This window comes from Blennius ocellaris (genome assembly GCF_963422515.1).
Source record: "Blennius ocellaris genome assembly, chromosome: 3".
Classification (NCBI taxonomy): domain Eukaryota; kingdom Metazoa; phylum Chordata; class Actinopteri; order Blenniiformes; family Blenniidae; genus Blennius; species Blennius ocellaris.
Window position 1 is genome coordinate 14,976,956 of NC_137652.1, and position 25,499 is coordinate 15,002,454.

At 39.5% G+C, this 25,499-nt stretch overlaps 1 protein-coding gene across 1 annotated transcript in view; it reads left to right on the forward strand.

Moving 5' to 3' along the window:
- Positions 1-5,946: 5,946 nt before the first annotated feature.
- Positions 5,947-25,499, forward strand: part of palm3 (paralemmin 3) — a 35,952-nt gene continuing 16,399 nt past the window's right edge. Inside the window, exon 1 of the mRNA XM_080520894.1 lies at positions 5,947-6,087. The gene's annotated coding sequence lies outside the window, so the exon portion shown is untranslated. The remainder of the gene's footprint in view (positions 6,088-25,499) is intronic.

Genomic DNA, 25,499 nt, shown 5'->3' on the forward strand with positions numbered 1-25,499 from the left:
TAAAACCACGTGGTGCCACAGATGTCATCGTTGCCATAGTAATAGCCATAGTTGCTTCATTGAAAGAGTGAAATATCAAATATCATCAAGAAAACATGCACACGCACGCACGCACGCACACGCACGCAAACACACGCACACACGCACACACACACACACACACACACACACACACACACACACACACACACACACACACACATTTAAAGCACGCATGCGATAACGGTGCCTCTTCAAATTGGCCTTGCATGAATGACACCAGAAAGAAGAAAAACAAAAGTGAAAAAAGAAAAATTACATAACTAACCAAGCTCAATGATGATCTCCTGGGACAAAAAAAAAATAAAAATACTGTGGTATGATATATATCCAGGCTGGCAAAGAAAATAACTTCAAAACACAATATCCTAATAACTTTTTCAAAATAACTTATCCATCTTCAGTGGCACTCTCACAAAGGAGCTGGGTGTTTTGCACAGAAATTAGGTTTTCATAAAATACCAGCACCAAGTTGCTGCAGGAACATTGTGACATCCTGCAGTATATTTCTGTGGCCACATTCGTGTCTGTCATTTACAGACCTTGACTTTACCCACCCTCGCGGTTTAACTCACCCTCTGCTTTTTGTTAGCATCTCTTATGTGATGGCTGACTTGTATAGTAATGCCTGTCTGGTCCTTTGGAGCTGCGCATATGTGATCATATAACTCTGGTATTATCATGCACTGCAATACTGTAAAGACTGAGAGGAGTTGTCAAAGTCAAGGGCGAAGCAGAAAAGGTAAGTCACAACAGGACTCCGTAAATAGAGCAAGAGCACAGTGGTGGGCATGCGCAGCCTGCAAACACTGTCACACACACACACGCACGCACGCACGCACGCACGCACGCACACACACACACACACACACACACACACACACACACACACACACACACACACACACACACACAGTACACCCGTCATCATTTACTTTTTACACATTCCATATATCCCTAGAAATTAAACCTATGCAGGACAAATCTATGTCTTTCAACTCACATCCATCTCCTACACTGTTTCATTCAGCTCAGGCTTCTCTTCTCCTGCAGCCCAGGAAGTAACACTTGATTGTTTTGAACCATCAGAAGTGCAAAAAAACCCTCATTTTTCAGTAGACGTACAGTTTCAAAAATGGGGAGAAAGTACAAATATAATTCATTTTCATCAGAAATTCTCGCCTACAACATCTGTGGTCACCCTCTTTCTGTCTCAGTCATGTGGTTGGTCGAGTACTTTATTTATTACTCTTTTGCTTGTCATATATAGGAATTATATTATACGAGTTATCTCTGACATTTTTGTCTCATCCTTGGGTTTTCTTTTTTTTACATGTAATCAAAATTATTAATATATATTTGTATGTTTTATTTTGTAGACAGAGAGAAGCTTCATTGTCTCACCTAATTCGGTTGTATTTATTTTGATGTCGGAAAATCACTCTATAATGAAATTAATCTAGATGAATCCTGTCAAATCTGAATATATTTAAATACCTCTTGTAGGAGTAAAGAAAATAGATATTTGAATTAAAAAACATCACAAGAAAGAGAACATGCAAAGCAGACACTTATAGTATTAGCGCACTTCATGTAAATCATCAACATAGTTTGAGTCCAAGCTATTTTGTCACAGACCTTCCTCCATGAAGCTTGAAGTGACTTTTTCAATGTTTGTCCATGTAAATTTGATCATGTGACTGTTTGCATTTGTAATGGTGACATGTGACCCATGTCTTCCTGTGTGTGTTTCACTGTATTCCAGCTCTTTGTTTTAGGTTTTCAGCACACCGTTTCACTACTTCTGTTCACTGCCCATGTCAGCACTGTTTACGACCAGACAGCTTGGTTCAGCAGAAAAAAAGAAACACTGTACACTTGCTGTCCGGCCCAAACAACCAGACATCAAATTATTTATTTGGTATGCAGCGGTTTCATGTATTCATGTGTAGTGGAATTGTAACTGTAATAACTCAAATATTAATAATCACTTTTTTGCTGCCCTATATTTTGGCCATCATTTTATTTTATTGCTTACTTAATCCCAGAGTGGCCTTTCATTTATTGTCAACATGTTAATGGATTTCTTTTTTTTTACCTCCAGTGATTTTATTTTACACTATTTTTGCAGGCAGAAATGTGGTCAAAGTTGTATACATGAATGATGTAACTTTGTCTAAATTATATTTAACACAACATTTAATGTTTGTGTAGTTCACATCATAAAGCATCAATCCTACTCCTCTTCTGCATGTGTATTGTAGACATTTGGCACAAACACTGTCTTTTTTGTTTTGTTTTTTTTCCATTGGTTTGCTTTGCAAGCACATACAAGCAAACAAAGAGCTGCGTTCAGAAGGTGCTGGTGCCTGTACACATGAATAGCCAGCTACAAAAGCCTCTGCACACACAGCATTGTTACGCAAAGGTTGCTATACTGCTGAATGCTTTCCACTACAAAGACACACACAAAAGACAGTGAGACAATTTGCCATATTGCTGAGAGAAAGTTGTGTGATCTGAGCCTGTGTGCTCTCACTATCTGGCTGTTCGCGTGAAGACTCTCTTGTCTTGGGGAATCAGAAGTAGGCCGAGTCACTAGATGGGCTCATTTCATATACTATCACCATGGAGCACAGCCAAGGACATTCTTGCTTCAAAGTGCCATGCTAGGGAGTTTCAGACATAAAGAATTAATCAGATTTTTAGCAAAATGGGATTATAAAGAAGACACAGCACAAGTCAGCTAAGATGTAATTTACTGGGCTAAAATACTGACCATCTCCGAAGGGCCTCTTTTACGAGTAGTCCGGGGTTCATATCCCACATTTGGGCAAATTAAAAAAGCAATTAATGGTGGAAAAAAAGGAGGCCGAAGTATATTGTAGTATAAATGAAATATGAGTAGGATGTAATGGAATATATATAAAAATAGCTTGGCCTATTTTAATTTGAACGCACTATTGAGCAGCTAAAGTGATCCTCGGCTCCGTCCTTGAGGTCGCTCTTCACCTCCAGCGGGGTCGGCAAAATGTACGGGAGGGCAGGAGGTAATATGGAAAAGTTGATGCGAGCTTAGCTGTTCAGGAATAAATTGTACCACTGCAGGTAAGGTGATACGTAGACTATCACATTGTCACCGTATTCAATCTGAACAAACTGCAGTCTGTGAACATAAGATGAAATCACCAGAGAAGATGCAAAGTACAAAAAGAGGGCATCAAATATCCAGGGAGATATGTCTGTTGTTTAAATTAAATGATTCTTCCTTCAAACCAAAAATGTGGATACGTTTTGCAGTGAATAGCTTGGATTCATCCTCTATACTGCTTTATCTCGGCTAAAGTCAGGGTACACCCAGGACAGGTCACTCGTCTATCACAGTGTGAACACAGAGGAACAATCATCTACATCTCTTCTGGACTTTATTGTGACAAAAACAACTTAAAATGCACTTGAATAAACAGATTTACATGAGCTATTTACATCTGATACTCACGAGCCGAGAACCACTTGATGCAAAGTCTTTGTTTTGGTCTATTACTAACAAAATATCTGAAGTAAAAACTCACAGGTTTAACATGTACACCGGTCAATACCTGTCTTTGTTATCCACCCAGATTCAATAAACAGAATGAACAAAATGCTTAACTTTAACGGAACCTATAATGAATCCTCCAAATTACTCCCAGCAAGTGATAATGTTATTTTCTCTTTGCGCTGTCCCTGAATTGTTGTTATAAAATTTTACTCAAATATCATTCTATTTTTCATGAATATAAACCAAAGTTGGTACTTGTGTTGAATGCGATTGCCATTGAGTAAAATGCATTATAATTGTCAATTTTTAGGAGAACAACCTGAAAGAAGATTGCAGATATTAATAAAAGAAAATAATTTTTTCAGCCATTTCATACAGAGACAATGAGGCTTTTAAATTGAACTGAAAGTGGCGGGTGTTTTTTGTGCCACTTGGACACACAGTTGTTATACAGAAATATGTTTTGCATCAAGTGCTGGAGCTGCGCCCACAACCTGGAGAGATTTTTATATGAGGAAGTAGATTTTGGATCAAAATCATTTTCAAATCAAATGACAAAGTATTGTTAAGTATTGAATGCATGTTGATGAAAGTAGCGACAATACACCGGTGTACATGTTAAACCTTTCTACTGGGAAGGAAACCCAGCAGAGACAGAAAGTATTACTTCTTCATGAATCATGCTACTTACTGGTCGGTGGAATAAACTCTAATTTCAAGGCAAAGCATATTGACCTGACCACAATCATTACAACTTTGTGTTGGCTCAAATGACACCATGACAGTTGGTTTTGAGCTGTATTTTATTTATTTATTTATCTATTTTTTTGGGTGTGGGGGGGGGGGGGGGGGTAAGCTCTTAGCTGTTTTTTTCTTGTCATATCGAAGCCACTAACTGTGCAATTCAAGTTTACAACTGATACAACTGATTGACAACTTTTTAATTTCCCGGCAACATGAACGTAAACTACCTTTATTTGAATACAAAAAATACAACTGCAAACTTTGTGGATCACATCTAAATAGGGGTTTGGGTTTATTCAAATTGTTTTTGGTGTGTTTTTTATAAATATATTACATAGTAGCAGTTAATCGCACTAATATTTTACCTGTTAGCTGTGGAGTGTGCAGGTTCATGGCAATGAGTCAATGTTTACTTTAACATGAGTACTAAAGTCGAAATAGTGAAATAAAAGGGAAAACATAAAATATGAAATAATCAATTGGAAAAACAAGTATAGTATTTGCTCTTTTGGTGAAAGTGGCTGTTGATTATGTTGCGGCTTGCTGTATTAATGAGAAATTACAATGTGCTGCACCATTTAAAAGTTATATTATCACCACTCCCTGTTGAGTGGCTGTGGATGACAGAAACAATCAATAAATAATCACCATATCAGGAGTAAACACTGCTCCTTTGTGGACATTCCATAACTAATCAGGGAAGCTTCAACTTCTATATCAGGGTGGTCAAAGTATTGATTAAAAAAAAACAAAAAAACACCAGGCCACTGATTAGTGATTATTGGTTAGCTGTAAACAACAGGACTCTGACTTAAGGTCCATCAGTACACTTTGTGGCCTGCACTCAACAATGCCTCACTTTTCTGTTTAATTATAAACCATTGGGGACTGAACAACAGCACATTTGACTTCCATACACCCCAAATGCTAAATTTGACACACTCTGGAGATGTTTTAGTGTGGAAGTGATCGAAGCTTGCACATGTAACTAGTCTTTTTTTTTTTTTTGGCATTAAATTGATATACTGATTGACATGTAAAAAAACAAAAACAACAACAAATGTTTTACAACTGACCCTGATCCGGCTTGCATTTCCCTCAGTTGTCTTGGTGCAAGTGAGCGGATCACAGTTGTCTTTATGATAAAACTATATAAAATCGTGTCAACCTGTTGGCTTTGAGGGAAGCTGTTTATCCGCTCTGCAGCCACTCGCAGCAACAATAACAGGAAACATGAGGCTGCTGCTGCTGCTGCTGTGTGGAGGCTTGGCCTCACGGTAATGACTGGAGGAGTCAGGTAACCAGCACACGCACCGACTGAGTTTGAGGCGCAACAAAAAAAAAAAAAAAAAAAAAGAGGCGGCGAGAAGCAGGACGCCTTCAACTTTATCGGTTTTTTTTTTCTTCTTCTTCTTCTTCACCCCACTTTTTTTTTTTTTTTTTTTTTTTTACAGCCGATGCTGCCACTTTTAGTTTGGAGGCAGAAGTTTTTTTGCTGCGCCGGAGAAAGTTTGATGTGCGCATTTGCCGACGTGTCGCCCTGTTGTCGTCCTCGGTTTGGAGCCAGCTCAGCCCGGAGTCTCAGGTGTTTGAGACGCAACTTTTTGCGCCGCAGTTCTGCTGCGCAATTCTGAGCAGGACCGAGGATCCGCTTCTTCTTTCTACCCCTTCCCAGAGTCTCAACTATTTCCGCCTTGCTCTTGGTTTAATTTGACTTCCTCTATATATTGGACTTTTAATATACCGCGGACAGGTTTGAACCGGTAAGTACTTTTTTTTTTTTTTTTTTTTTTTTTGAATAAAGGTTTGCTGGTGTGCGTAGAGGGTTGACACCTTTTGAGCCAGGGCCAAGAGGTGGGAATGAACCAACCCTGCAGCTGCTGGCTTCTCTGACCTCTGTTAAAGCACTGCACTTTTAATGAGTTATTATTATTTAGTTTTTGATATTGTCAAACAATTCAAACTCCTTTTATAACGACTTTCAACCTCCAGGGTTCATTAAACCCCCTTGTGTAGCCATGTGCCTGTAGTGGCTGACTCTCTTGGATCAAAATTGGATCTGCATTTTCTACTATAGTCCAGAAACATCGACTGAAGGATAATTGAATTGTGTGTGTGTGTGTGTGTGTGTGTCCTGTGATAAAAGCCTTTGTCAGTGATCAGTTGGGATCAGCTCTATCACCCTTCCAACACTTAATTGAATAAATAGAAGTAGAAGATGGATGTTCAACTGCAGACTCTGTGCATGATCTTATCCCATTAGGTTTTGCTGCCTGTAGCTGCATGGTCTCTCTTCAACACTATAGGTACTTTGAAGCAAGGGTGTCACGCTCATTTAAGTCCAGGGATCACATAAAGCAACTTTTAGATCTGTAACATGGGAGTAAATAAAAGCCAAATCTTTGCCATTGTTTTACCACAAAGAGATATGGGGTACATGCTACATACATGTGATGTAATATCTTTCTGAGCCCTGATTGGAAATTAACATGGTAAACATGCAGTTTTCAAAGATGCCTCTTCATGTCAAATACAGTGAAGTGTCACAAAAAGTCCTGGCTCACTAAAATATCCGAATCCACAGTACATAAATCGAGTACAGTTAGGCAACTTTTATTATGAAACTGTCACATCAAAATATTTTTTCCCCCACTGCATTTTTATGCTTTATTCAGTCATCTTTCAGACCAAATTGGACCCTGTGGCAGGCCACGTTTGACCCTCAGGCCATATGTTTGACAACCCTGCTTTTAAAGGCTAAATTAAATGCAAAGCACCAAGTCCTCAACATATTTCGAGCCCTTTCATGATGCAGTCGTTTCACATGGTGGCTCTATACATCTTCATCCATTTGGAGCTACTGTTGCTACTGCATCTCGCCTCCCAACACACACAAGCTGTGCTGATCAAGATTTCAAGTTGTGTTAAGTTTAACAGATTATTCGCACTTTCTTTTTCTTTTCTTTTTTTCCCTGACTCCTGAATATGACTCATCTAGTTAAGGCAGAACAAACAGCTGCGTTATCACTCTTACCCACAGCCACGCTAGGTGTGTGTTCGCACTCTGAATTAAAAAGAAAACCCTGTTTCTAACTTGCAAAAAGCATCAGGCCAGCGCTGCTTAGCATGCAGCTGAGCATGCTGATTTACAAGCAGGGATCCCAGCAGGAGCCTCTGACATGGCTCATCAGCTGACAGGCTGAAGAACTGGAGGCCTTGAGGCCAGATCCAGTGGGTGTTGCACACCTCTGGCTTAATTTGGCTCTCAGGAAGAACTTGCTTTTTTTTTTTTTTTTTTAAGTTTGTTAACAAGCCTGCTTATGTCTCGGATTTCAAAGAGGAGTTTCACAAAAAGGATGTGTGTTTAAAGGATATATGGAAACGTAAGTGACAGCAGCCAACTGGCTTGCTGATGACAAAAAAAACACTGTTGTTTTATAGCACAATAAACAAGAGCCTGATTTTGACAGACCATGTGTCGAAAGATTGTGAATTTAGCTGTAGCTGAGAAACAAACCATCTGGCTGTATGTCTTACTTATTTCAAGGATATTTAACACACACACACAGTATTTATTCATTACATCAAGAGGGAAAGTTGTTTGCGGGTTGTATTTCGCTTTGGTACTTTTTCTCGCCAAATGACCACGATGGATATTTATCTTATCTCACATCGCCTGCATTGAGCTGGATCTGTTAAGGTTTTATGGCTGAATGTTTATTCTTTGCTTTATTTTTCCAGTGTAAATAGCTTGCAGGCAAGCATTTTACGCATCTTCTCTGCGTCGATGATATATTCCGGTAGTTATAGCCATTACAAAACGACAGGCGTAAAAGAAAAACAAGAACTTGACTGATGCAGATCAGGAAGAGTAGCTTATCAAAACCATGTAACATACTTATTTTTCATTAAGCAGTATTTACTCTTAGGCCCTTAACGGTTGTCCTTCTTTTTCTTCGTTTGACCCAATTGGAGTAAAAGAAAATAAATAAAATGAAACCGCAGAGTAAGAACAAGTGTCATGTTGTTATAAAGTTGTCACATTTTTAGGATTAGATAAGAATTGTTAGTCTCAATATTTTATAAATTTTTTTCATATCTTAAATGCATTTTCAGTTTTGAGCTGTGGCCTAAAAGATATTTTTTTTTCAACTTTTGCATTGCTTTCTGACTGGTTTGAAAATAATAATAAAAAAAAACCACACAAACATATGTTGGATCTCAGGTTGATATGTGCATCACTTTGCGTAGCAGTTTAGTTTTGATACGCATCTGCAGAAATCTACCCAAGTGAACAAAGAGGAGGAGGAGGAGAGAGGCTTGAGTGGGCGAGAAAGCTGGTAAAGACAGATGAAAGGACAGTCAGCTGTGTGGTCGTCAGCACCACCAATCAGCCAGGGTTTTATCTTTTCGCATCGCAGTGAAAGGAGCAGGATCGAGTCAGACTCTGACAAGGCAGTGGGAGATTAAAAACCAAAAGATAAAGGGGAGGAGACAAAAGAGTAGTTGGGAGTGATGAAATCTACCACTTCTTTGCTTGGCAAACTGGGTGATGGATGAATTATCAGGAGGAGGGAAATTCCTCACTGTCACATTTGCCTGCAGCACAACTCAGTCCGTCCATCCATCCCCTCTCTGAAACTGGATTCACACTTTTTTTTTCTTTTTTTTATCTCCTCACTGCAGAATTGTAACGGGAAACTTCACTGTGTTTGTGCACTGATGATACCCTCTCCCTGGATATTGGGCTATTATGTCTCTGAATTGTACCTTACCCTCTCTGTCTTTATGTGATCAGTGTGTGTTTGTGTGCAGAGTGTACCACCCTCGTTTTGGGTTGTTATTATGGTAAAACGGTGAAATTAGACTCGGGTGACAGAGTTTGCGCAAAAAATGGTTCACCTGGAAACTACAGGCCAGTAAAATAATGACCGCATGACGGTGGCGAAATCTCATCATTCAAGTTTGTTCCCAAGGAAACGACCGTGGCTCACGCTGGCAGGGAAGAAAAGCTCACAGTTGCAGCTCAGTGTGTCTTTGGTAATACCACTGAAATTAGAATAATTTGCTATGCTGGAAGGGCTGTTCCCACCATATGTTTATTCTAGTAATAATCGCTTCTACTCCCACTGGACAGCCGTAACTTTTAAGCCACTGTCGTAGGGAATTATTGATGTTAGTTGTCTGATTTCAATGGCTGTGATGTGCTTAGAAACAAGGTATGTGTTAGGATGAGATGTCAACTGGATGCACTAAATAACGATGCCGTGCTTTAGCCGTTTGATCCTGGTAATGTTGGCTGGCGAGTCCTGTTGGCCAAATATTCCTTGCTGCTTCCGTGTCAGTGTTTGAAGCCACATGATGCTTTTGAATGTAATAATTCATCCCAGATGCCTGTGCTACCAAGCGTGATAAAGGTATCCAGGATCTCTCTGTTTCCGAGGTTGATTTATCGAGACGTGCACAATCCTGATCAATACTACTACGAAGCAGGTTGTCAACTTGCTGGTGCAACCCAGACCTACGTGTGGGCGTTCACAAGAAAGAGGCGGAGTTTGCAGCATCTGACCAATCGCACACATGGAGAAATCCTGCAGCGTAGATTACAGATTTCTGAAGGAGCGATTATTCTCTCAGAATATGAAGAATTAAAACGCATCCAAGTGGATTAAAAGCAACACTTCTGCTGCAGGCAAAGCCAGACCATTCCTGACTTGTTAATGTGTGACTTCATCATCTCATCCGATATTAATTCATTGGACAATATAAACGGACTGCACTGTGATCACTCTTTCACTTTATTACAGCAGAAACGTGTCAGGCAGAACTTCCACACTGTTCTTCTTTTACCGTATTTTCTGCCCTATAAGGCGCACCGGGTTATAAGGCGCACCTACATTGATTGGCATAATTTACAACTTTGTTCATATATAAGGCGCACCGCCCTATAAGGCACATGGAATAGACCAGTGGTCAGCAACATTTATAGCTCAAAGCCATTAAGTTACATTTTCCACTGATTCTAACACCCAGAGAGGTGCACACACTTTATTTTAATAGTCCTACCTGCAGCCTATGCCAGGAGGACACTACACACAAAACCTTCTTCACTACTGGTTGACAACTTACAACTACCGGTAATAATAATAATAAACTAAACTACATGAACTAAGCAACAAAAACACAACACAACACAATTATTACCGACACCACAAACCAAATATAACCCCCAATAATTGCATTTAAAACACCACAAACAGCTGCAATGAATTATGGGAGTTTCTATCGGCTGCACTGAGGAGCTCAGGTTGAATTTGTCGCTGCAAGGCATGATGTCCCATCATGCCTTGCAGCGACAAATTCATGTTTTGTGTTGTTGGAGGTTATTGTGGCTCGTTGTTGGGCTTGGTGTTGTGTTGATTGTGTTTATGCTGTGTTTTTGTTCCCCAGTTTAGGGAGTAATTATTTCATCTAGTTTATTTTGGTTTGTTAGAATGTTGGTGTGCAACCATGAGTGATGAAGGTGTTGTGCGGAGTGTCGTCCGCTCTGAAGATCTGGTTGCGAAGTTAGAGTTGCCAAAATAAAAGCTTTTGGTTGTTCAGCTGTCAAATAGCAGTCTTGAGTAGAACAATCGTCCATAGATAAGGCGCACCGGGCTATAAGGCGCACTGGCAGCTTTTAAGAAAATTTGAGGTATTTAGGTGCGCCTTATAGGGCGGAAAATACGGTAGTTTAGTTTTTACATCCAGTAGTTTTGAGGTTAAGTTTCCACCCATGTCTGTGTGTTTTGTGTTGAAATATAAATTCAGCACAGCGATGGCACGAGTAGTTCTGCTTCCCATAAATTCAAGTTTCTGCAGTTCTGTCAGACGTGATCATTAACCTCATTAACACAGATCAACCCTCGTGGAGAAAACATCCTTCAAAGCCTCAGTGACGAGTATTTATTTCATTATGTCAAAAAGATCGCACTAAATATATTTCTCCTCTCCGCTGCAGCTCAGCACTGAACCCGCGCACCAATCGCCATCATTTTAGAATGGGCGGGTCATTTTCCAAGCGATCTGATTGGTCAGGAGGTGGAGCGCTGACCGCTTATCCAGAACATACGCTGCTCCGGAGCAGTATAGATGTTCAGTGTCATTTACCTGGGTGGTTTATCCCAGTAAGAAGTGGGCGAGCTTCGCAGTACACAAAACCAGAGTTAATCCTTGAAGTTATCTCGATATGAGAAAATCCAGCATCCTTAGTATTTAAAGAAGTCCTCGGTATTAAATGAGCATTCAGCAACTGATAAGTGATTAATTGATGTACCAATAGAAGCAAAATTGGTTGACATTGACTTTTCGCCGATAGATTTCAAGCCATTGTTAGTGTGAGCTTGATATACATAGGATGGGGTCATTTTCATTCTTGGGGTTAATACTGAAATGAAGGCATCTAAATTGATGTTGGTTTCCCGGGAGCTCAGCTGACCAGCGTGTTTCTGCTTTGTATTTTGTCAGCCAAACATGCCTGAGATACCAGACATGCCACATCATTCAATTTTGAACAATCCTGCATTATATCCCTTTGTCTCTTCTTTTTCACCTTGATTAGCCACAGCAACTGTTAGTCCGATGACTCGCAGTGAGTCGGCCTGCCTATACGTCTGCCTATACATCTCATTTGCAATCATTTGTTGACTTTAATCCTCAGCTGACAGGAAAGGAGGGGGATGGGAAAAACTTTACTATCTTCAGTTTACTTTGTCTGATAGTCTGTTGCACAGGGTCCACATGCCTTTCTTCTGTCAACAACAATGTATTAATCAAGCATACCAGGATTAAAGTGATGCAAAGTGATTGTGAAGTTGAGGATCTGAGAAGGTAACTTCATGAAAAACTGGACCGTCGTAGATAAACATGCTTCATTATAATGGATGTCTTGCATTTACTGCCATCTTTCTCTCTCATTTCTTGTGAATATTTTTTTCTAAGATCACAGTCGTAATTGGCTTGTGTTTGATTTTTTGTGACTTTTACATATTCAATATTTACTTTAGAGAAAAAGTTATTTCAAGAAATGTAATTTACATAATCGTATTATTATAATAAAAAAAAATAGCACATATTGGAAAATTACATTAACATAATCTTAACTTCAATGATTGACATCCTGCAGAAATTATTAATCAGTAGGAGAATATTCTGCTACTTCTGGTCATTTATTATTCATTGAAGTGAATTTTTAAGCTAAAGTAAAGAAAGGCGTCCCGGTTAATATGAATTGCTGCTTTATTATGTTTAATGTGACTGCAATAAAAGCAGTTGATCACATATCCTGTGTTTTTTTTTAAAATTGTTATGAAGTGCAATATTGATTATTCCCTCACATCCATCGCATAAAGTAAAAATCAGGCCATCAAAATTAATATAGGCAGTCAATAGATATTGCTCTCACTCTCGGAGGGTGTGTTGTTTCTTTTTCTGTATAACTGAAACAAAGAAGATCCATAAATGATGCAACCGCATTACGTCAAGCTAAAACCAATACGCATGGTTACTAGGCTACGATGCGGGGATGGCTGTCAAGCACAGCAAAGGGACAACAGAAAAATGTCTCTGTTGCATACTGTATACAACATCTGCACTGAAAGTTGCATCTTTAACGTATGTTGTACAGCGATGTTAACAGTGACCATATAATAAATTTCGAACAGCATTGTAATGCAGCCTGAAATATATGATATGCATAGAACTTTATATGCTGGGCTGCACACGTGTGTTATATGCTTTGAATTGCATGCACAGAAATCAGTGAATATGTATTGCCTACATTTTGTGGTGTATCTGTATCTATGTGTTTGAGGAAATCTCACAGCTTAGCAATGCCTGCCAGCTCCAGCGAATGTGTGATGATGTTGTCGAGCTTGTAATGTGGTGAAACAGTCTGAATGCTGCCAATTCACAGCCGATTTCCAACAAAATCACCTGTTGCTGAATGGGGGGGGTGATATTTTAGAAATAGCAGTTTGCATGAAAGATTGAAATGCACTGATATCTTTTGGCAATTGTGTTTCTCTGGATTTGCTTTGTGTCTGGGCAGGCGTTGCATATCAACATAAATGTTCATCATCGGAGGTGGTTTGCTGTTCCTTAATTTATTCTACTGAAAATGTTCAAACATCTTGTTGTGCTGTTTAAAATTGTAGTTCTCTCCAAACCATAGTAAAGAGAGATATTTGGGAATCATTCTGTCTGACAATGTGTCCTCTTTCAACCTCACAGGATGTTGTTTTGCTTCAGGAGCAGCATGTTATTTTCATGTTATCTTTGTGTGATAGTGTCTGTGATGTATTTTATTTTTTAAGGTGAACAAGCCATTTCCGTGGGTGTATTTAGAAACCCAAGCGCCATGCCAGCAGTCATTTTTAAACAGTGCTGTGAATAATCCCACACGTTTTGCTTTTGTTTGGTTTCTATTAATCGGCATAGCTGAACTTTCGTCATTTAGTGTTTGTGACTAGCAAATCTTCATATTGTCCTTTGCTCTGACAAGTGCTGGACCTTTTATTCCTTGGCTGCACTGGTCATGGTAGTATATTTTCTCCTTGATGTATTTACCTCCCCTGTGTGACCCTGGTACCGACCATAGTGAAGGGTGAAGTGCTATTGACAAAGTTGTTATTGGCATCCAGATGTCTTTAGTTATGGGAAGAAGACCTTTGAACCTAAAACAAATGGGTTTTTTTGTTTTGTTTTTTTCCCCCAAGTAGATGCAGCTGAGAAAAGTTGAAAAGTAATTCTGGCAAAATAATCCTGATAGACAGGGAGCTTCAATAGATGCAGTAATTCTATATCGTTATGTGTTACACTTAAATTTTGCATCACTGGCACATATAGCTAAAAGGGATTTTAAAGCAAAGCTCAGTGAAATTATACAATATTTGTTCAAATTGATCAATCTTGCAAAAACTTACTTTTGCTAGTCACTGAAGACAACAGGCCACGGTCATCTTGAGCATCGTATTAAATCCAATTTTTATAACACCAAACACAAGAGTCATTTCAAATCACTTTTACAGAAAATAATCCAAGAATTCCATCATATCATTGTAAAGGTAATTTAAAATTGTACCTGAATGCCAATTCTCTGCGGTGGTTTGCACTGTCACCCAGTGAAAAGGAGAAGTTTGCATGCTCATGATGCATGCATGGATTTTCTCTGTGTACTACTGATGACTTCCAAAGTAAAAAAAAAAACGTGCATTTGAGTGTAATTGGAACTCTAAATTGCCCTTAGATGTGAATGTGAGTGTGCAGTTGTCGGTGTCATTATTTGCTCTGTGTGATGGGAGAGAAATGTGCACAATTTGGAGTTATCACTGATAAACCAGCAGTCGATTTTGTTTTTCCTTGTCTAAGTGTTGAAAGAGAAAGGACGAAAGTGCATTAGATTAGTCACGTCAGTGAATCGTTCTCAATAAAGCGTTGATTGGTTCAGGGAGCATGTCTTAGTAAAAATAACAGCAGTGAGTAACCAACGGCTCTTGTGGTTTGTGAAAGAAAAATGATTCTGGAGGCCAACATTCAGCTCTAAACCAATGATGCCTTGTTCTTATTGAACATTCTCAAGAGCTGGCTTGAACAGCAGGGTTTCAGTTTGGATTTTAAAACAGTAGGATTATGTTACCAGCTTCATTTAGACGATCTAAAGTGGATATATTCTAAAATGTCACCAGAAATCTCAATTAATGCTGGCCAAGGTGTCAAATAGGTCAGATCTGTGTTTGGCGATTGATGCAGTGATGATGGTTGATGCCTATTAGAGGCAGAACTATTCATGTGCTGTGTTGGATATCCCTACATTGAGCTCCAGAATGTCTTTTGACATAGAGTACACAATCTAAGACTGATTCATATAACTTGTTTAAAAACGCAATACTGTTCATAATGCTTTATGTTAAATGCACCAAAATCATCAGTGCAGTTATCATTTTTCATATACATTTTTGTTGTTGTTTTTAATGTTATGAACCATTACTTTGAGTTCCTCCTCTATCATGCTCACATGCTCACCTTGGAAAAGGCTAAAGGCTGTTGGTTTGAAGAGCAGTGTGATGTTTAATGTGCCGTTAATGAATGGCTTGAATTCAGTTTGTTTGTTCCAAGTTAACCATTTCATTGTATGACTAGGCATTTGCGTAACGAACATAAACAAGTACTTAAGTTTGACATTTCAGGGTAGGAGAGCCAGTCGGACAGTTTTTTGTTTTTTTTTAATCTGTTTTGTCAAAGCAGAAAATGTAGGTGTAAACTATATCTCTGCAGGGGTGGCTTCTCCATAGCAACGGATTATTTTTTACGGTGTTCCACTGTGGCATCCCAGTGTTGTTGCGATATGATTTTGGCTAAAGTGTGTTGTGTGAGAATGTGTTTTTGTGCGTGTGGAATCGTGACAGAGCAATGAGGCCCAAAGACACACGGGCCAACAGGCTTTTGACTTCATTACAATAGCAAAAATGAACCGAGACCGGATTACACCAGTCCTGCATTCCTCTCCAAACCTGTTCTCTCTCTCTCTCTCTCTCTCTCTCTCTCTCTCTCTCTCTCTCTCTCTCTCTCTCTCTCTCTCTCTCTCTCTCTGTCTCTCTCGCTGTCTCTCTGTCTGTGTGTGTCAGATCACTGAAGCGAGCCAATACATGCTTTTACACACTCTTGCATAAAATGCATAGAGAAGACACGCAGACAAGAGTGGCGTCTGTCTGCATCAGAGTGTCAAAAAGCAACATTGCATAATGTATTCTGTTGAGTTTAGAGGACCACCACCTGTCAGCCTGCTCTCCTAATGACTTTGGTGGCGAGTGATTGAACCACACAGCAGCAAAAACAGATAACCTGCAGCCAGAGATTTCAGTGCAGATCTGTGCTGGCAGTTTATGTTGGTGAGAAGAAGAGGCCGGACCACTCCAGGATAAGAAAAGGTCACTTTATCATAATTTTGTTGGTATTGTGCCCGTGCAGTAAGCCTCAGGAGTAAAACAGTGGTCCACAATCACTTTTGAAATTGTGAAAAGAATGAATCGAGTCTATTGAATCCTTGTTGAAGGCTTGAAGCCGTTCTTTTAACAATCAATGGTCAAAGGCAGTCTATTTCACTGATGTGTTCCCAACATTAAAGGCCATCGCGTTTCATCTTTAAAAAAAAAAACCAAAAAACAACCTAGATTGCAGGATAGTTTGTATTGATTACACATGTAAAAGTAGTGGGTTTTCAACCAAGGGTCTGGGACCACCTCTTTCCTTTGGCTTTGTTTGTTCGAGGCTATAAGTAGATTTGTACATATCAAAGAAAAGTGATGTGGAAAATTGGCCAAGACTTTTATTGGAGCAATGGTCCACAGCAATTATTTGAAGTAGAGAGGGAGTCATGGGAAAGAATACATTTTAAAGACTATTAAGTGACACAATAGCTGCATGCAGTGTCGGAATATTTTAAATAATTAGTGACTTGAAATCCCAAAATGTCCCCCAGATGTGATCCTGGTAAAGCTGTTGCTGCACCACTGTACTTCCTGTCACACTTTGAGTCTTGAGGAAGCTCCGTGCATATTTCTGCTTGTAGGAATCTGACAGATTGGTGGAGTATTGGTGTGAGCTGGATGTGTGCAGGTAGAAATGTTTGTTGTGTCACAGCCTCCAGTGTCTTGTCAGGACTTGTCAGAACAGGTGTCTCAAACTCTTATCGATCTCCCCTCTTTCTCTCTTGTTCCTCGCAGGGTTTTTTTTGTTACCTCTTGATCGTTTTTGTGTCTGTCTTTCCTCGCGTTTCATTTTTGGGACAGATCATAAGGCCCGAGACATCTTTGCAGGGGCTGGTGTGCACTATGTTTTTTGTTGTTGTTGTTTACTTGCATTGATTACCAAAGGTAAATATACTGGGACGGAATAATTGCCATAATGACACACTGTTAATGGCCCAGAAAAACTTTGCCTTCAGTCTGTGTTTGACGTGGATCATACACTCGTCTATAATCTTCACTCCTCTGCAGAGCCACACGTGCTGAATCCCACCCGAGGGTTAAAAGCCAGTGTTTTCCCTCCTGATCGGAAGCACTAATACATGTCTCACCTGTCTGTGCACCGTGTTTCAGAAGATAAAGCTGTAGATAGAGGGGAGTTTGTGAATTCCAAAAACACTGAAAGCACAGTGATTACCAGTCCGACAGTGTAGTGCCGACGGCTGATAACACATTGTCTCCCTTTTGTGAAATCACACAAGGTCATGACCGAGTCTACATGCAAACAAAAAGCTGGGCGGTAAACCCAGCAATTAGCTGCCGTTTTCATGTTGGCGTGTTTGGTGCTGTGCAACCATTTCCCACATAATTTCAAGTTGTTGCACCAAGGCTGTGGCAGTATGGACAACGCCATCAGTCACGGTAAAAAAAGGCGGTTTAAGGTATACTATTGTATAGTCAGAGAGGCCTGTGCTCGGCTCCTTCACCTGCAGACAAAATGAAACTCTCTGAACAGTTTTCAGTTGAATTTAGTTGATTCTTATTTGTATAGCACTATAATATCTTAACACACTTTTACAAAGAAACACTTTTCACATGAAGGAGCATAGGTCACAGTGGAAAAAAAAAAACTTTTACCAGGAGGAAACCTCTGCAAAACCAGGATCAACGGTGGCGGCTTTCTACATATTATTAGATGTTTTTAACAGCTGTTGGGATCTATATAAAGTGAAAACATTTGTTAAGTGAAGGTTTTACTTTGATGTTGTCAGGTTTTATAGTTAGTCACACCTGTTACCCTCGTGGTTTTGCAGTGTTGTTTGTCATTTAAATTTTTTTGCCATTACATTTCCAATGTTTATTGAAATAATAATAGTGTTAGCTGTGCTTTTTTAAAATTGTAATTTCTTTTGTAAAATGCAGGAAGACGAGCATAAATAAAATGAAAATTGGCAACACGTCAGATGACGAAAAAACATTCTAACATTTCATGAAAACTACAAGCCAACATGCAACTTCTTAAGAAGAAATGCAGTCCCACCCAACAGATCACATATTCAGCTTTAAATGTGAAGCATTAGGAAATAATTTTTTGTGTGAATGCTTCAAACATTAGGTGCTTTAAATGTTCTTTTTTCATCGGTGAAAGATTTTGGGTTACTTCTTTTAAATTACTAAACAGATCTGGTATTCAAGCGCATTTCATCCACAATGAGATCTCCTCATTTATAAACACACAATAATTCCTCTAAAATTGAACTATGGTTTAAATACACTGTTGACCCAAAAGCAACAATCCGACACCCTCACATTCGGATTAAACCAATAATCCTGCGCATTAATCGCAGTCAGTTCGCCAAGGTGACTCACGCAGACAGCATAGTGCAGCATTCTTCAGATTCGCCATGCATATGTATATTCCAGATGACCGTGTTAATCTCTGCAGCCCCTCCGCAGATTTGATGACTGGATGACAAGCTTTTTTACAAAGGCTTCACCATGCTGCTGTGTTCGATCGGTTGCTCTGCTTAACGGTTGAGGAACTGATTTTCTTCAAATTCGTCCATATTTCATGCATTCAGGCAGAGGGTGGTTTTGACATGGATCGTGATCAGGACCTTGTCCATATTGGGAGCCATTCGGAGGCCAGTGTCAAGCAGCATATAGCTGTATACTGCATTTAAACTTACCTCGGCCGTCGGTACATTTGAGACATTCTCCACAATTTTTTAGAAGTGGCTGCTTCTCCAACTATAGTCACTGGTAATTTCAGTTTTCAGTAGAAGTCGTGAAAACACCAAGACCATGTTATTAGCATCAGAGCCCTATTGTCAGGGTCGCTTTGATAATAAAAAGATACATTGTGAAGGCTGCAATAATCATGTATCTTATATGCTTTTTCCAAAATGACTGACGGGAAACACTGTAGCAGGCAGGAAGTTAGGATTGTAGTTGTTTCAGCAGGTTTCAGCAGGTTTGTTTTGCATCATTTAAAAAAATTTATTAACCTTGTTTTCATGATGTATTTGTACTTTTTGCACTAAAACATTTGGAGTTGTCTATCAGGGGACATTATGTTATAATTAACACAGCCCCAGAACTACAGGTTTGACATGCATGATACAAATATTTTCAGTTTTGGCTATGTTGCAGTCTTGTTAAAAAAAAAAATTCACAGCTAGTATTGACTACACATGTCGCAGCATTAGCAAGATGATGGTCACAAGTCAACTTGACTTCTGTTCATGGATCCATGTAGTGCAAACGCCATATGACCGTCATTAAAAATGACCAATGACTCAATCGTGTGTCAATCTATGTGTCTGCATGTTGCAATTAAAGACTCAATTCCATTGCCCACCTTATAATATGACGGGTCATGTCATTTCTAAAATGTGTGTTAACCAATTTAGTTTTTGCCAAACTATGCAAAGGTTAATGACTATATAGCTTTCACCCTCCTTTTTTGCATTATGTTAATAAAAAAAAATCCAAAATCAATCAAAAAGCATATTTAATGTGAAATGATAGAAAAATGATGCAATATGTTGAATATTTTTAATCCTGTGTTCAAAACACCAAGACATTTCATTTTCTTTTCATCTATTCCTAATGCTAATCCTGATATATGCCCACATTTGCTTCTGCCTAACTAAAGAGACAACTGAGTCTGTGATATTGTAGGTAATGCATGCATACATGTAATTATATTTTCTCAGCTTCAAGAGGCACACTGTATCTGCACGCTGACAGATATACTTTTAATATGTACACATGGGGCATATAGTCAGTTTTAACCTTTTCTTCTCAGCAAACCTGAACCATTCAGACAGATGTAGAGCACGTTCATTTTATATATTAAGGTTTAAGTCTGTCAACTTCACATCAGCAACATGGTTTATTTATCTTCAAAGTCAGTTACATGCTGATCATTGAATGTACATCAGCTCACATATATGAATATACTTGTAAAGGTTGTTGGGTATGTTTGTACGGTTTCAACACTGAGGCATGACGTCCATCCGTTGAGGCCACATCCTGCTAAACGTGAGCAAAGTCAGACTTGTACCTAGAATGATTGATTTCTGAATAATCTCAAACAGAGGTAAGATGGAGTTCTATTAGTATGTGTAGAAGTATGAAGTGATATTGTGGGCAGAGCCAGCAACGGCTTCAACCAGCCCACTGCCTGCTGAACCGATACACTACTGTCTCTGTGTGTGAAATCGCCTTCTTTAGAATGTATAGTGTGTGTTGTGCCTGATGGAACACTATCGACCCCTCTTTAAACTTGTATGCTCATTTAAGTTTGGAGTTCAAATCCAGAGCAGATTTGTTCCTTTGAGGTGCTGTTTCATCTCTTGTCTCCTCTCTCAACACGGTCTCGTCATGTCAGTGCATTAAACTTGGTTTAAACTGCTGAACACCAGTAAGCGTTGGAAGATTTCTTTTGATATTCCCTTGCAAGATGCCTTTGATACTCTCAAGACGCATTACCTTTGTCGTACATATCGACGAAGGTAGTATGCGAACAGCGAGTGGATTGTTCAGTCGATTACTTCCTCTGTGCACAGATTACTGACGACGCTTTGTTGCTTCAGATTTTAGGCAACGGTCGACGCATCTGGCCTGTAAAGTGCAGAGGGTGATAAATGGCTTGGAGTAAGCTTGTGATGTATGTTGTTGATTCCGATAATCCCCAGCATGCTCCAACATCTCCTACACTGTTAGCTCTCTCTCTCTCACACACACACACACACACGCACAGCAGTGGAATGCAGTGTTTTCATTCCCTCGACTCGGACTGTCAATCACAGGAACTTGGCCATGTGTTGCTGCTGCAGCGGCAGCGTCCAAGCAACACAAATTCCACCCATACCACCCACTCATGTACAGTTCAGACAGACACACAAGCACAGTACACACACATTTGTTATACACACAAACACACCCACCGACGGTGTGTCGGGTTTATTTCTATCGAGATACGCAGGAAATCCATCTCCAATAATGCAATTTCTGCCGCACGGTCTGTAAAGCAACTGAAAATCAATAGCTGATGAAAAAGCACTTTACAACAATTCACTCCATCTACCCTTCAAGCAACCGAGAGATTGCCTCTTTGATTGTCTTCGATTGAAGCGCTATCGAAGAATTTGGTGTACAGTCACTTTGCCAGCTGTTTAATTCGAGCTCTTCCTGAACAAAAGCCTGTGACCAGAGCAAAGGATGTGCGAGTTCAGGGATCAGGGCTGATATGATTGCATGGTTTTGTTGCAGATAGTCTGGAGGACGATGTTCGGGCTCGTGCTGTTCCCGAGCACATGGCTGGAAGGATGTTTCAACTTCCACCGGCCTTGGATTGTTTTCTCTCTGCCTTGTGATTGTCCAAGTCAGAAATTGTGGCGCTATTGAGATTAAACTTTTCAAACAATTAATGTCCTAAATAACTTTATTTATTTTTATTGTAAAGCTTGGCTCCTCTCTTTTCCCATCTTCTTAAACTCTTTTCAGGTCTGTGGTTTGAATGTAATACTTGAAGGCTCATTTTCCCCCCTGGCAAATAGACACAGAAAAACCACTACAATAAAGTTTATAAGAAGCAGATTATAGTGACAGGTGAAAAGATGTAAATGAGACTCAAGCAAATGAAGTACAGAAGCTGAGCTTGATTTAAGTTAACTGGCATGGTGAAATAAAACTCAATAAAATCCCTTCCTTCCTTACTTCCTACCTTCTTCCCCACTCATTTCTCCAAGAAGTAGAGCAGAAACTTCAAAGAGAGGCAGGGTGGCCAGCGGTCTAACAGCAGTGTAATTGCATCACAACACAAAAACTAAAGGCCACTGGGTGGCCCTTTAATGACTCCCTGCACCCCCTACGCCTCCTCCAATATACCTGAAGCTATTTTATCAACTCGGCGTCTGCTGTGTGTTTAGTGGTCGGTGGAAGACTGATACTTTTTGATTATTCTCCTTTCCTTCCTGACATAAACAGCATGTTCAGGCCAAAACCAGTGCAACAATTCCACCATTTCATCATATTCCATGAAAGTCCCAATCTTGGTAGGTATAGTAACAACCTGAAAACAAAATTAGAGTTTCCAGCATTTGTAAATGACAATGAAATAAATGAAATGACAGCATTCCAGCCTGGATTTCATCCAGTAGTCTCTGTATTACTTTCTTTAGGTCCATTTTGCTTGAGATCTAATGACAGAATCGGTACACATCATTCCTACATCTGCTGTGCATGCATGCAAACTGCAAGTGAAATATGACTTAGACTTTGCAAGAAGCTCTTGCAGTGTTACAAAAAGTGCCAATTATTTGTGATTGTAGGTGAATGTTTTTGTGTTAATTGACAAAATTTTCCTGGCTTATTTGTATCTCTTAATTAGACAAGTTATCAGGGAGGTTAGGGCTCTAAAGTATGATTATCGGCCTATTTAAGCCAAGTCTGTATAGGAGGGTTTTTTTTATTGTAAATTATTTACCCAAGTCAGGAAATGCCTGACTGAGAGTTGCCCTGTGTCACAGTCCTCTTTGAGACTCATGACCGACCGTTCAGGTTTTCTGCTCCACTGCAGCTGGCGTGCATCCTCTGTGAAGGCACAGTCAATGACCCCAGTGTACCCAGGCTTGTCAAATACACCCTGATTTCCGTGTTTCACTTAAGTATTTGGTGAGAGTAGGCATCCCACATACTGAAAATACCCTCTGAATTTCTGTAACCTTCACATGGACTGCTAATCTCTGACTTCACCGTCCATAAGCAAGCAAATACAGATCAACAGGAGGCATGTAAGTGCTGCCTGTCGGCTACCTTCTGATTGTGCTGATTGCATCTCCCACAGTCTTTTTTTGAAACCTTTTTATAAAATGAAATGCTGCTTTCCGTGTTTGAGGTATTTTCTCAGAGTAATGAAGGCTTTTCTCCCCCCCCATGTGTTCTGATTTAAATTTTACTGAACACCAAAATTTATCCTGGACTCTTGATTAAAAGAAAAAAAAAACACAGCAGTGTTTTACTGTGATGGAATAGTAACACTACACAAGTTTGCCATTTTCTATACCTCCAGTCCATTGTGCAGTGCCCGTGCCTCAGACTGCGAGTTGTGATACTAAATGAGTCTTATAGTTTTCATTCCAGACACCCTACTGTTCCTCCATCTGTTCCCACAGAGCTAATGTCACTACACTAGCACTAGACTTCATGACACCACTCTAGGTAAATATACATTGTTATATAAACACGCAAACATACACTGAAGGCAAATATACACTGCATTCTTTTGCACCAAGGCATGAGGAATGTTTGAAGAAACCTCGCTGCCAGTAAGACTGAATGACTGAGAGGCAGCTGGACGTCTGCGGCCTGCCAGCGAACGTCGCATCAATCCCCATGTTTCAGCAGGGCTGAACTGAATTATATTGGCAGCTATTCTTGATTAATTTAATCTCTTTTCCAGCACGTATGCAGTGTTTTCACCGTTTTGGAGTCATTTCCCTTTTTTGTTTTATAGAGTTGGAAACTTTGAATGTAGATCAAACCAAGAATAGGTGAACGAAAGTTTCCAGATTAGTTGAATAATGACAATATTATTTTTCGGAATTAAGTCATCATTTGGCTGATGATGTGTTCGGAATTGTTCTTATGAACGACTTCATTTTAAAAATCTTTTTTAAAGCTGTAAATTGTCTCAAGTTTGTCAAATTGAAAATATTCTCAATAGTGGTCAATTATTAGGTGCACAAACATTTTGCTTTTTAGTTGGGTTTTTTTTAGTTAATATTTTTTAGTGAGACTTATTCTGATTTGTTTCAATTGTTATAAGTGTGAATTAGATAGAATCAAACAACAGTGATTATCACTGCTGCAAAGTATTTACACTGAGATTGTAGAGATCAATAGAGCTTTATCAGCAGCCCAGCTGACTTTGCATGAAGGCAGGATGCACATGGGACAGGTCACCAGTCCATCACAGGACGAACGGAGAGACACAAGCTTTAACACACTCACATCTCCTGAGTGTCCAAAGATTCAAACCCATCATAAGCTTACTTTACAACAACAGTGTGAAGCCCTTCTGTGAAACCTAGTCTTCTGAGCAAATACAAACACAAGCAACCAACAAGACCGCTTGACATTGTTGTGATCTTACTTGTGTTCTACACAAGTATAATTGTTTGTAGGCGTTTATTAAGCTCTGAAGAAAATCGACTTTGATGAAAGGGGGAGAAAAAAAAATGCGTGAAAGCTTTTTATTTGTGTTTTGGTAGCATGTTGACTTCCTGACTTACTGAGACTCATTGTTATTAATGATGGAAAACACTTGTGCTTTTCTTAGTGTGACCGGTCAAAGTTTTACCACAGCAAAAAGTCTGCTGAGTAATAAAATTAATATTTAATCACAAAAAAAAAGAAAAAAAATACCACTGCTGTCCAGTTCCATCTGGACCATATGTCTTCCTGTCTCTGCTCTTCACTTTTGTCTTTGACCTTTGGACCTCTAGTCCAATGTGTGACTTGTGCAAATGGGATACCGGGAAGGTGAGAAAGACGCTTGAAGATGTGATGCGGGAAAGACTGGGTGTTGTGCTTTTGTGGGGAGGTCATGCCACCGATTCCAGGCAGATCTCAACATGTTCAGCTGGTTCAGCACTGAACCTTTTTTTTTTTTTTTTTTTCCCCTTGAGAACTGAACACATTTTAAAGGAACAGAGCTGAGCTGGCATGTACAGGTGAACTGCCGTCTGTAGTTTCATCCTGCACCCACCAAGATGCCAATGTGCCTTATTGATTTTTCATGACTGCTGTCTGCTGTTGAAATGTAATGGACATAGTGTGAATTAACAGACGCAAGAGAGGATTGCAGTTTCTTTTGACACATTTGTGCACTGTCGTGCTTTCAGAAGACCATAAAATGACTGTGGGTGACGTGTGAAATTTCACAGTTGAGGTGTAAAGATCCATGGTTAAATAAAAAAAATGTCACATTAATAAAACTTAAAATTGGTTTTATAATGTGGTCACTGCCTAATAAAGAGGATTATTTATACAGTCTTCAATAGTTAATGCTACACTAATGCTGTGCTGATTTTCCATCATTGTAGTTTTTTCTTTCCAGCTCTTCTACATGCATGACTTCAACTGCAAGTCTGGCCATTCTG